This window comes from Amblyraja radiata, chromosome 1 (assembly GCF_010909765.2).
Source record: "Amblyraja radiata isolate CabotCenter1 chromosome 1, sAmbRad1.1.pri, whole genome shotgun sequence".
In the NCBI taxonomy this organism is placed as follows: Eukaryota; Metazoa; Chordata; class Chondrichthyes; order Rajiformes; family Rajidae; genus Amblyraja; species Amblyraja radiata.
This window is the reverse complement of record NC_045956.1, coordinates 169,875,866-169,889,343: the sequence shown is the minus strand read 5'-3', so window position 1 is coordinate 169,889,343 and position 13,478 is coordinate 169,875,866. Positions and strand designations below refer to the sequence as shown.

Below are 13,478 nucleotides of genomic sequence, written 5' to 3'. Positions count from 1 at the left end.
CTCACTGACATCCCCTGTGCTCCCCTCCCCATCTATCTCCTCCCCCCCCCCCCCCCCCCCCCCCCCATACATCCTGCGCTGATCACCCTATCCACCTCGCATTGATTCTCCTGCCACCCCCCATCATCCTACACTGGTCCCCCAATTCATCCTGTACTTACCCCCCTTCCCATCCATCCTCCACTTCTCCATTCATCCTGTATTAATCTCCCCATTCATCCTGTACTGACCCACACTCCATTTACCCTGCACCGATCTCCCCATTCATCCTGTACTGATCCTCCATTCATCCTATACTGATCCCCTCATTCACCCTGTATTGACCCCCCATTCATCCTATACTGATGCCTCCATCCATCCTGTACTGATCACCCCATTCAATACCACTGACATCCCCTGTGCTCTCCCCTCACAATTTTATAAACTCCAACCAACACATACTAATTCACCTGCCTCAATCCATCTATTCCGCACCGATTGCCTTCTCAACCCCCCCTCCCCCTGCCATCTATCCACCCTCCACTGATTCACACCCCCCCCCCCCCCCTCCCTGACCCTATTGTGCTGGAAATGTCTACAGAGCGAACATTGACTATGTTTGATAAAGGAATGCAATCAAATGTGTTTTAATTCCAAATGTTATTACTTGTTATAGTCCATATAGATGGATTAATTAAATTGTGAACACGTGAAACATTAAAACCGCAGTGTTCGATTGTCACTGCTACCGTTGACACGTTATTACAGAATTCATTTTAACGGCAAATCAATGCTCTTAATATGGAGTATCAGTATTGTAGTTATTTAACGAGCAACTTTCACAACTATACGTTGGATTTATCCAGGTTTTACTTCTACAATCGGTCATATACATCACAAATTTGGTCAGGAGATATTTCAGTTGAAATTTTAACGTTAATTCTGAAGTGGGAATGACGGAAACAGCATTTATCAATATTTTTTTTAATCTGGTGCGTACAAACTGGGTATCTTCATTGCTGTTCACAACACGTGCATCTAATCTGAATGTCCGGTAATGTGGCGTTTTGATATCTTTAAACATATTAACAAAAGAACATTTGCTGCAGTTAGGTACACAAAATTGCTGGGGAAACTCAGCGGGTGCAGCAGCATCTATGAAGCGAAGGAAATAGGCGACGTTTCGGGCCGAAACCCTTCTTCAGACTGATGGGGGGTGGGGAAAGAAAGAAGGAAAAGGGTAGGAGGAGGAGGAGCCCGAGGGCGGGCGGATGGGAGGGTGGGAGGAGACAGCTAGAGGGTTAAGGAAGGGGAGGAGACAGCACGGGCTAGCCAAATTGGGAGAATTCAATGTTAATGCCATAAGGACGCACGGTCCCCAGACGGAATATGAGGTGCTGTTCCTCCAATTTCCGCTGTTGCTCACTCTGGCAATGGAGGAGACCCAGGACAGAGAGGTCGGATTGGGAATGGGAGGGGGAGTTGAAGTGCTGAGCCACCGGGAGGTCAGGTAGGTTATTGCGGACTGAGCGGAGGTGTTCGGCGAAACGATCGCCCAACCTACGCTTGGTCTCACCGATGTAAATCAGCTGACATCTAGAGCAGCGGATGCAGTATGTCCTTTGGCCATCTCTTGTCAGTTAGTGTAATGTTTAACCTGTCAGATGGGTATAGTCGGTTTTAACAGCTATTATCATAAAATGCCTTTAGAAATTTCCTTGCAACCTGCATATTTTGTTATAGAAACATAACAAAGAAAATAGGTGCAGGAATAGGCCATTCGGCCCTTCGAGCCTGCACAGCCATTCAATATGATCACGGCTGATCATCCAACTCAGTATCCTGTACCTGCCTTCTCTCCATACCCCCTGATCCCTTTAGCCACAAGGGCCACATCTAACTCCCTCTTAAATATTGCCAATGCACTGGCCTCAACTACCTTCTGTGGCAGAGAATTCCACAGATTCACTACTCTCTGTGTAAAAAATGATTTTCTCATCGGTCCTAAAAGGCTTCCCCCTTATCCTTAAACTGTGACCCCTTGTTCTGGACTTCCCCAACATCGGGAATAATCTTCCTGCATCTAGCCTGTCCAACCCCTTAAGAATTTTGTAAGTTTCTATAAGATCCCCCCTCAATCTTCTAAATTCTAGCGAGTACAAGCCGAGCCTATCTAGTCTTTCCTCATATGAAAGTCCTGCCATCCCAGGAATCAGTCTGGTGAACCTTCTCTGTAATCCCTCTATGGCAAGAATGTCTTTCCTCAGATTAGGAGACCAAAACTGTATGCAATACTCCTGGTGTGGTCTCACCAAGACCCTGTACAACTGCAGTAGAACCTCCCTGCTCTTATACTCAAATCCTTTTGCTATGAATGCTAACATACCATTCACTTTCTTCACTGCCTGCTGCACCTGCATGCCTACTTTCAATGACTGGTGTACCATGACACCCAGGTCTCGTTGCATCTCCCCTTTTCCTAATCGGCCACCATTCAGATAATAGTCTACTTTCTTGTTTTTGCCACCAAAGTGGATAACCTCACATTTATCCACATTATACTGCATCTGCCATGCATTTGCCCACTCACCCAAACTATCCAAGTCACCTTGCAGCCTCCTAGCATCCTCCTCACAGCTAACACTACCCCCCAGCTTCTTGTCATCCGCAAACTTGGAGATGTTACATTCAATTCCTTCGTCCAAATCATTAATATATATTGTAAATAGCTGGGGTCCCAGCACTGAGCATTGCGGTACCCCACTAGTCACTGCCTGCCATTCTGAAAAGGACCCGTTTACTGCTACTCTTTACTTCCTGTCTGCCAGCCAGTTCTCTATCCACATCAATACTGAACCCCCAATACCGTGCGCTTTAAGTTTGCATACTAATCTCTTATGTGGGACCTTGTGGAAAGCCTTCTGAAAGCCTTATGGATAAATTATGTGGGAAGCGAGAATGTTTCTGTACCAATAGCAATAATGTCCCATGCTATGGCCATGTAATGGTAATTTTCGGTCCTTCACAGAAAACATGCTTGCATCAATCTGTAGTGTGCATGGTTAAGCACATATGTTACCACGGTCCAGGATTTATTGACACAGGATGATCATACACTGAATAATCCAACTGCATTTTTGTTTGGAAGTGGAAAGAACTAATAGAAATTGCATTAATTGCAATGTGTAAAAAGAGTTGAGATACGGTAGTATAATTTTGCTGCATGTCATTGTGCGATATATCATGTCTTGATTGGTGAATATGTTTAGTTTGTGACTTTATTTGAAGCTGAAATAATATGTGAATGCTTCATTGAGCATAATTCTGACTGGTAACTATGCACTTCGTCCGAGCATATTATAGCACGGATCATGCAAACCGTCTTAAAAGACCACCTAAACCATCTTAAATGACCACCTAAACTGTAATTTGGCAACCTAAAAAGCTGGCAAGGTTGCCCGGCTGGCAGCAGGGAACAGGGAAAAGAAGTTAAGTGAGAGCCCCGAGGTACCCCTCAGATTCCTATTAAATCTTTTCCCCTTCACTTTGAACCTATATCCTCTGGTCCTCGATTTCCCTACTCTGGGCAAGAGATTCTGTGAATCTACCCGATCCATTCCTCTCGTGAATTTATACACCTCTATAAGATCACCAATCATCCCCTGTGCTCCAAGGAATAGAGACCCTGCCGACATTCCAGTCCTGGCAACATCTTCGTAAATCTTCTCTGAACCATATAACCATATAACCATATAACAATTACAGCACGGAAACAGGCCATCTCGACCCCTCTAGTCCGTGCCGAACACATAGTCTCCCCTAGTCCCATATACCTGCGCTCAGACCATAACCCTCCATTCCTTTCCCATCCATATAACTATCCAATTTATTTTTAAATGATAAAAACGAACCTGCCTCCACCACCTTCACTGGAAGCTCATTCCACACAGCTACCACTCTCTGAGTAAAGAAGTTCCCCCTCATGTTACCCCTAAACTTCAGTCCCTTAATTCTCAAGTCATGTCCCCTTGTTTGAATCTTCCCTACTCTCAGTGGGAAAAGCTTTTCCACGTCAACTCTGTCTATCCCTCTCATCATTTTAAAAACCTCTATCAAGTCCCCCCTTAACCTTCTGCGCTCCAAAGAATAAAGCCCTAACTTGTTCAACCTTTCTCTGTAACTTAGTTGCTGAAACCCAGGCAACATTCTAGTAAATCTCCTCTGTACTCTCTCTATTTTGTTGACATCCTTCCTATAATTAGGCGACGAAAATTGTACACCATACTCCAGAATTGGCCTCACCAATGCCTTGTACAATTTTAACATTACATCCCAACTTCTATACTCAATGCTCTGATTTATAAAGGCCAGCACACCAAAAGCTTTCTTTACCACCCTATCTACATGAGATTCCACTTTCATGGAACTGTGCACAGTTATTCCCAGATCCCTCTGTTCACCTACATTCTTCAATTCCCTACCATTTACCATGTACGTCCTATTTTGATTTGTCCTGCCAAGATGTAGCACCTCACACTTATCAGCATTAAACTCCATCTGCCATCTTTCAGCCCACTCTTCCAACTGGCATAAATCTCTCTGTAGACTTTGAAACTCTTCTTCATTACCCGCAACCCCACCTATCTTAGTATCATCTGCATACTTACTAATCCAATTTACCACACCATCGTCCAGATCATTGATGTACATGACAAACAACAGTGGACCCAACACAGATCCCTGTGGCACCCCACTCGTCACTGGCCTCCAACCTGACAAACAACCATCCACCATTGCTCTCTGGCATCTCCCATTCAGCCACTGTTGAATCCATCTTGCTACTCCACCATTAATACCCAACCATTGAACCTTCTTAACCAACCTTCCATGAGGAACCTTGTCAAAGGCCTTACTGAAGTCCATATACACAACATCCACTGCTTTACCCTCATCAATTTCCCGAGTAACATCTTCAAAAAATTCAAGAAGATTAGTTAAACATGACCTTCCAGGCACAAATCCATGTTGACTGTTCCTAATCAGACCCTGTTTATCCAGATGCTTATATATATTATCTCTAAGTATTCTTTCCATTAATTTGCCCACCACTGACGTCAAACTAATAGGTCTATAATTGCTAGGTTTACTCTTAGACCCCTTTTTAAACAATGGAACAACATGCGCAGTACGCCAATCCTCCGGCACTATTCCCGTTTCTAATGACATTTGAAATATTTCTGCCATAGCCCCTGCTATTTCTACACTAACTTCCCTCAATGTCCTAGGGAATATCCTGTCCGGACCTGGAGACTTATCCACTTTTATATTTCTCAAAAGTGTCAGTACTTCCTCTTCTTTGATCCTCATAGTTTCCATAGCTACTCTACTTGTTTCCCTTACCTCACATAATTCAATATCCTTTTCCTTGGTGAATACCGAAGAAAAGAAACTGTTCAATATCTCCCCCATCTCTTTTGGCTCTGCAGATAGTTGGCCACTCTGACTCTCTAATGGACCAATTTTATCCCTAGTTATCCTTTTGCTATTAATATAGCGGTAGAAACCCTTCGGATTTACTTTTACCTTACTTGCCAAAGCAACCTCATATCTTCTTTTCTAATTTCTTTCCTATAACATGGGCTGAACTGAACACAATACTCTAAATGAGGTCTCACCAACGTCTTATACAACTGCCATATAACCTCCCAACTTCTATACTCCGTTCTCTGACTGATGACGATCAATGTGCCGAAAGCCTTTTTGACCACATTATCTACCTGTGACTCGACCTTCAAGGAACCATGCACCTGCACTCTAGGATCCCTCTGCTCTACAACACTCCTCAGAAGCCTACCGTTCACTGTGTAGGTCCTGCCCTTCTTAGATGTCCCAAAATGCAAAACCTCACACATCTCTGTATTAAATTCCATCAACCATTCCTCAGCCCACCTGGCCAATTGATCCCAGATCCTGCTGCAATCTTTCACATCCATCTTCACTATCTGCAAAACCACCCACTTTTATATCATCAGCAAACTTGCTAATCTTGCCCTGTATGTCCTCATCCAAATCGTTGATGTAGATGACAAGCAGTAATGGGCCCAGCATCGAACCTGAGGTACACCAATAGCCACAGGCCTCCAGTCTGAGAAGCAACAGTCCACCATCACCCTCCATGAAGCTTTTTTCCACGAAACAATTTGCTATCCATTCAGCTATCTCTCTTTGGATCCCATGCGTTCTAACCTTCCAGAGCAGCCTACCATGCGGAACCTTGTTGAATGGCTTACTGAAATCCATGTACACAACATCTACAGCTCTGCCCTCATTGACCTTTCTGCTCACATCCAAATGCCTGTATATCCTATCCCTCAGAATACTCTCTAGTAACTTTCCAACGACAGATGTTAAGCTCACCAGCCTATAGTTCCCAGTATATTTCCCGCAGTCCTTCTTGAATAGAGGCACAACATTTGTAACCCTCCAGTCTTCAGACACCTCTCCTGTATTTAAGGGCGACTAGTAAATTTCAACCAAGGCTCCTGCAATTTCCTCTCTAGTTTCCCAGAATGTCCTCGGATATATCTGATCAGGCCCTGGAAAATTGTCTACCTTCATACACGATAGTATCTTCAGTACTTCTTCGACGATAACACTAACTGCTCTCAAGACACTTCCATTGCCCATCTCCTGTGGCTCCACACGGAGGTGACCGCTTTGATTCCTGAGAGGTGCCACTCACTGGTTACCCTTTTCCCCCTTATGTATTTATAAAATCTTTTGGGATTGTATCTTTGAAAGTAGTGATGCCATATTTTATGAGAGCAGCATAAATTAATTTATAGCCGGAAGGAGAGTTCCGTGGATTGTTTGTGTAGAAAGGAACTGATGCTGGTTTAAACTGAAGGTAGACACAAAAAGCTGGAGTAACTCAACTGGACAGTCAGCATCTGTGGAGTGAAGGAATGGACTATCGACTGACGTCTATTACATAACCAATGACTCCCACAACTATCTCGACTACACTTTTTCCCACCCTGCTTCCTGCAAATACTCTACCCCCCTACTCCCAATTCCTCCATCCGGCGCATCTGCACCTAAGATGAGGTGTTCCAAATCAGGACATCTGTCCTCATTCTTTATGGAACGGGGGGTTCCCATCTCCCATCATAGATGAGGTTCTAACTCGTGTCTCCTTTGTACCCCGCAGCTCTGCCCTTGCTTCCACTCCCCCTCGTCACAACAGAGACAGTCCCCTTAGTCCTTACATTTCACACCATCAGGCGTCACATACAACACATAATCCTCCGAAATTTCTGCCTCCTCCAACAGAATCCCATCACTAACCACATTTTTCCATCTCCACCTCTTTCCGCCTTCCGCAGAGACCGATCCCTCCTCAACTCCCTGGTTAACTCATCCCTTCCCACCCAAACCAAAATGTGGACTCTTATACATCATCGAGCCCAGACGTAAACTGGGCAATCGTTTCGCTGAACACCTTCACCCAGTCTGCCTGAATCTACCTGATCTCTCAGTTGCTAAACACTTTAATTCTCCTTTCCATTCCCACACAGACCTTTCTGCCGTAGGTCTCCTCCATTGTCAGAGTGAAGCTAAACGCAAATTGGAGGAACAGCCTCTCATATTTTGCTTGGGGAGCTTCCAACCCAGAGGTATCAATATTGATTTTTCTAACTTCAGGTTGCCCCGGCATTCCCCCCCCCTCTCTCTCTCTCTCTCTCTCTCTCTCTCTCTCTCTCTCTCTCTCTCTCTCTCTCTCTCTCTCTCTCTCTCTCTCTCTCTCTATCTCTCTATACCTCCCCCCCTCCCCCCAAGTCACACTAGCTTCCCATATTCACCTAACAAACACCTGTTTCCTTAATAATCGTTACTTTTTTGCATATCTTTCATTCATTGTTCTTTATCTCTCTGCATCATCACCTAATGGACACACTTATCTGTTTTGTAGTAAATGCCTACTATGTTCTGTGTGCTGAAGCAAAGCAAGAATTTCATTGTCCTATCCAGGGACACATGACAATAAACTCACTTGAACTTGAACTATATATCTCGTTTCCCTTATCCTAACCAGTCTGAAGAAGGGTCGCGACGCGAAATATCACCCATTCCTTCTCTCCAGCGATGCTGCCTGCCCTGATGAGTTACTCCAGTTTTTGTGTCTATCTTCCGTGGATTGTTTCATGGGGTAAGGACCAAGAGACTAATAGGGAAGTTTCACTGACATAATGACTCAAGATCATCATCAACTCAAACCAGTCTGGTGCAAGGAAAGAGATAACAGGCCAGTCATGCAGGAGAGTAAATCAACATGCAGGGGAGTAGATCAACAAGGTCATCAACAGCTGCAGACTGGAAGAAACCTGATGCAAAGAATCTCTGGATTTCTGACCTTGAATCATTAGAAAGGCAGTTGTGACCCTATTCTGTGGAATCTCCGTGCAGCCTGATCGCTGAGTTATCACCTGAGTGATCGGTTCATTTCGGCAGATGTGAGGAACTTGTCCCTTAATTCAGCACAGGATTTCCTGTTCCTCTTCTCCAAGCAGCATGAATGAGAAGGGCTTTCTCCTGGCCTTCTCATTAATCCATATTTCGTTATTACATGAAAGGTTGTTTGGCTGAGTAAATCTGCGCCGCCTCTCAGGGCAAACCTACCAAATCCATTCTCTCACCTATTTCCCGATTAATGTATTCACTTAACATGCCCATTAACACCCCTTTGATTCTTCCATTATGAGTAATTTATAGTTGAAGCTGTGCATTTTTGGGATGTGGGTGAAAGCCAGAGAAAATTGCAGGAAGAGCGTGCGAGCTCCACTTATCAATGAAAATCAGGATTGAATCAAGTTGCTGTAGCCATTTAGCCACATTGCTACAGCTTAAACTCAGTGGCAAAGATCTGTTTAAATCCAAAAGGGTTTGACTAAAGACTTCTAATTTGTCGATTTAACCTTTGTTGGTCAAAAGATGAACTAAAACTAATGTTTGATGAATTATGAAGTTGCATACAAATAATTTATCATTTTAAATAGAGCAAGTGGCCAAGATTTTTCTGCTCCCATATGCTGTTTTCTGTTGGATAACTGACCCAATTGGCGGATTTTGCGCAAAAAAAGACACCAAGTGCAGGAGGCAGCAGTCCTGGCGAACATGTATAGGTGTTTCGGGTTGGGCCCTTCTTCAGACTAATTGGTGGGGGGGGGGGGGGGGGGGAAGGAAGAAGAAAGTTAGAAGAGAGGAGGGGCAGAAAAAGCATAGCAGGTAATAGGTGAACACAGACGAGGGTTTTTTTTGGCAGATGGTTAGGCAAGGCCAGCGATGAGACAAAAAGGTGCGAGACAAAAGAATTGTAGCGGATGGAAGGGCGACATGGTGGCACAGCGGTAGAGTTGCTGCCATACAGCGCCAGAGACCCTGGTTCAATCCTGACTACGGGTGCTTGTCTGTACGCAGTTTGTATGTTCTCTCCGTGACCTGCGTGGGTTTTCTCCAGGATATCCGGTTTCCTCCCACACTCCAAAGACGTACAGGTTTGTAGGTTAATCGACTTGGTACAATCTGCGGGCATCATTGGTGGCACTGTATTTCCGCACTGTATCTCGAAACAAAACTAAAGTTGCAAATTGTTAAGGCAGTGGAAGGAATGTAGGTGGAGCAAGAGAGGAGAAATAGGTGTGTCTAGGTGGGGCTTGGGGAGAGGAGGGGGTTTGAGGAAAAATGGGATGGGGGGGAGGGGTTGTTAAAGGTTACTTAAATTGGAAAATTCAATGTTCATACTATTGGGTTGTCAGCTAACCAGGTGGTATACAAGGTGCTGTTCCTCCAGTTTACATGTGGCATCACTCTGACAATGGAGGAGGCCAGTATGGGAATAGGAGTTAAAATGATTGGCAACCGGGTAATTTGGTGAGCCTTGGCAATCTGAGCACGTGTGTTCGCAAAATGGTCGCCGAGTCTTCGGTTAGTCTCACATATATACAGGAGGCCACAGCGAGAATTAAATTGCATTTGTTCCCTGAAATCCATTAGAATATATTTTTCTAACTTCCTGTAGTCTGTTTAATTGTAGTCTCATTCAGCTTCCTGAGAACTTACTGTTTAGATTCAAGCTTAACTCGTACTGCAATTTATCGTGTTCACTGCCATAAAAAGTGTCTATAAACTCTGACAGTTTTTTTTTTAAATTTCAGACACTGTCAACAATTTCTTTTATGGATCCTATAAAGTAATCCTGAAAGGTATGTATTTGCATCATTAACTATGAAACTGGGGAAAGGGCAATTTCATTTGTTAAAGTATGAAATTGTGCAGCATGATGCTGAATTGATATGGGGGAAATATTTTCCCACACATCAACTTTAAAAATTTGGGCAACAAAATGTTGAGATTTTTTTTGCAGCTTTGCAATATTAAGGATATTGATCCATATTAATGTTTAATTTTTTTAATATTCTGCTTGGTAGAAGATACATTTTGGCTGGTTTTACATGTTATTTGCTTATTATTGCTGATGTAAAGCAACGTTATTGTCAGAAATTTAAAAGATTAGCAGGTAACTTGTGTAGCCAGGTAGTGTGGGAAATTATGTTGTCCTTATGGGCCTATGTTATTAGAGTGCTGTTTGGAAGCTATGAATGGACTTGTGCGCCTCTGCACTTCAGTTGAAATATGGTCAGTCATACAGCATGAAACAGGTCCTTCGGCGCAACTTGCCCATGCAACCAAGGATGGGATATAAAGGATGGGACTAAAAAAACATTACCCCTCCTGTTCCTATGTTCAACTTACTAACTAGTGAAAAGCTTGGATGTGGATGTTTCCACTAGTGGGAGAGTCTAGTACCAGAGGTCATGGCCTCAGAATTAAAGGACGTTCCTTTAAGAAGAAGATGAGGAGGAATTTCTTTAGACAGAGGGTGGTGAACCTGTGGAATTCATTGCCACAGAAGGCTGTGAAAACCATCAATAGATATTTTTAAGGCAGATAATGATAAATTCTTGATTAGTACAGGTCTCAGGGGTTATAGGGTAGGAGAATGGGGTTAGGAGGGAGAGATAGATCAACCATGATTGATGGTGGAGTAGACTTGATGGGCCGAATGGCCTAATTCTGCTGCTATCACTTTTGAACTATGCAGAACCTCCAGGAACGGGGGGTGAAAGAGGTGATTGGTTCAGGAATTTGATAAAGCAATGGTGGAAGTTGCTGATCTTAAATCTGGATGTCCGAGATTTCAAATTGTGTATTGTTTGGATGGTAGCAGAGAGTAAAGGGGATGGCCAGGGTGGCAGGCATCCTTAACAATACTTCCAGCTTTCCTGATGCACTGCATCATGAAGATGAAGTGGGCTAAGTTCACCACTCTGCAGGTTTGGGAGGTCAAGAGCAGGGCATTTGCTATACATCTGAGACGCATCTCAAAGAACATAGACCATTACAGAACAGGAACAGTAATAAAAAGGAATTGCAGATGCTGGTTTATGCCAAATATAGACACAAAATGCTGGAGTAACTCAGACTGAAGAATGGTCCCAAATTGGGTCATCTGGAGCAGAATTGGGTCATTTGGCCCATCAAGTCTACTCCGCCATTCAATCATGGCTGATCTATCTTCCTTCCTAACCCCATTCTTCTGCCTTCTCCCCACAACCTCTGACACCTGTACTAATCGAAAATTTGTCTATCTCTGCCTTATATATGTCCACTGACTTTGACTCCACAGTCTTCTGTGGCAAAGAATTCCACAGATTCAGCACCCTCTGACTAAAGAAATGTCTTCGACTCCTTCCTAAAAGAACGTCCTTTAATTCTGAGGCTTTGACCTCCAGTCTAGACTATCCCACCAGTAGAAACATCCTCTCCACATCTACTCTATCCAAGCTTTTCACTTTTCTGCATGTTTCAATGAGGTCCCCCTCATTCTTCTAAACTCCAGCGAGTACAGGCCCAGCGCCCTAATTTGAGGAAGGACATTCTTGCTATTGAGGGAGTGCAACGTAGGTTCACAAGGTTAATTCCCGGGATGGCGGGACTGTCATATGATAAAAGAATGGGGTGACTGGGCTTGTATTCACTGGAATTTAGAAGGATGAGAGGGGATCTTATAGAAACATATAAAATTATTAAGGGATTGGGATACGCTAGATGCAGGAAACATGTTCCCGATGTTGGGAACCAGGGGCCACAGTTTAAGAATAAGGGGTAGGCCATTTAGAATTAAGATGAGGAAAATCTTTTTCACACAGAGAGTTATGAATTTGTGGAATTCTCTGCCTCAAAAGGCAGTGGAGGCCGATTCACTGGATGCATTCAAAAGAGAGTTAGATAGAGCTCTTAGAGCTAGCAAATCAAGGGGTATGTGGAGAAGGCAGGAACGGGATACTGATTGTGGATGATCAGCCATGATCACATTGAATAGCGGTGCTGGCTCGAAGGGCCTAAATGGCTTACTCCTGCACCTATTGACTATGTATCTATGTAAACGCTCATCATATGTTAACCTACTCATTCCTGGGATCACTCTTGTAAACCTCCAGAGCCAGCACAGCCTTTCCTCAGATATGGGTCCCAAAATTGCTCACAATATTCCAAATGCGGCCTGACCAGCGCTTGAGCATTACATCCCTGTTTCTGTATACAAGCCCTCTCAATATAAATGCTATCTTTACTTCTGATTTGACTTGCAGATTCACTTTTTGGGAATCCTGCACCAGCACTCCCAAGTCCCTTTGCAACTCCGTTGTTGTTTTCTCTCTCCATTTAGAATATAATCTACACCTTTATTCCTACTACCAAAATGTATGACTCCACACTTTGCCACACTATATTTCATCTGCCACCTCTCTGCCCACTCTCCCAACCCATCTAAGTGATTCTGCAGAGTCCATGTTTTCTCTACACTGCCTGCCCATCCACTCATTTTCGTATCATCCGAAAACTTGTCCACAAAGCTTTCAATCCCCTCATCCAAATTGTTAATATACAAGGCGAAAAGCAGTGGCCCCAGCACCTAGCCCTGCAGAACTCTGCTAGTCACTGGCAGCCAACCAGAAAAAGCCCCTACTCTTTGCCTTCTGCCATCTGCAAACCTGATATCCTTGCTGGTATCTAGACTGCTTTTCGTTGTCTCTGTACTGTACACTGCACAATGACAATAAAGTTTGAATCTGAATCTGCCCTTTGATACCATGGGCACTCATTTATCTTCCCAAGTTCACAAGTTATAGGAGTAGAATTAGGCCCTTCAGCCCATCGAGTCTGCTCCGCCATTCAATTAAGGGGGATCTCTGTCTCCTAATCCCATTTTCCTGCCTTCTCCCCATAAACCCTTGACACCCATTCTAATCAAGAATTTGTCTGTCTCTGCCTTAAACATATTCATGACTTGGTCTCCACAGCCCTCTGCGGCAATGAGTTCCACAGATTAACTACCCTCTGACTGGAGAAGTTCCTCCTCACCTCTCTAAAAGAGCGCC

General features: G+C 43.9%; 1 protein-coding gene across 6 annotated transcripts in view; it reads left to right on the top strand.

Annotated features, from left to right (window-relative positions):
• ptpra (protein tyrosine phosphatase receptor type A) overlaps positions 1-13,478 on the top strand; it is a 175,486-nt gene that overhangs the window by 43,821 nt on the left and 118,187 nt on the right. For all 6 annotated transcript variants that reach the window (XM_033035285.1, XM_033035292.1, XM_033035277.1 and 3 more), the window contains exon 2: positions 10,194-10,241. The gene's annotated coding sequence lies outside the window, so the exon portion shown is untranslated. The remainder of the gene's footprint in view (positions 1-10,193; positions 10,242-13,478) is intronic.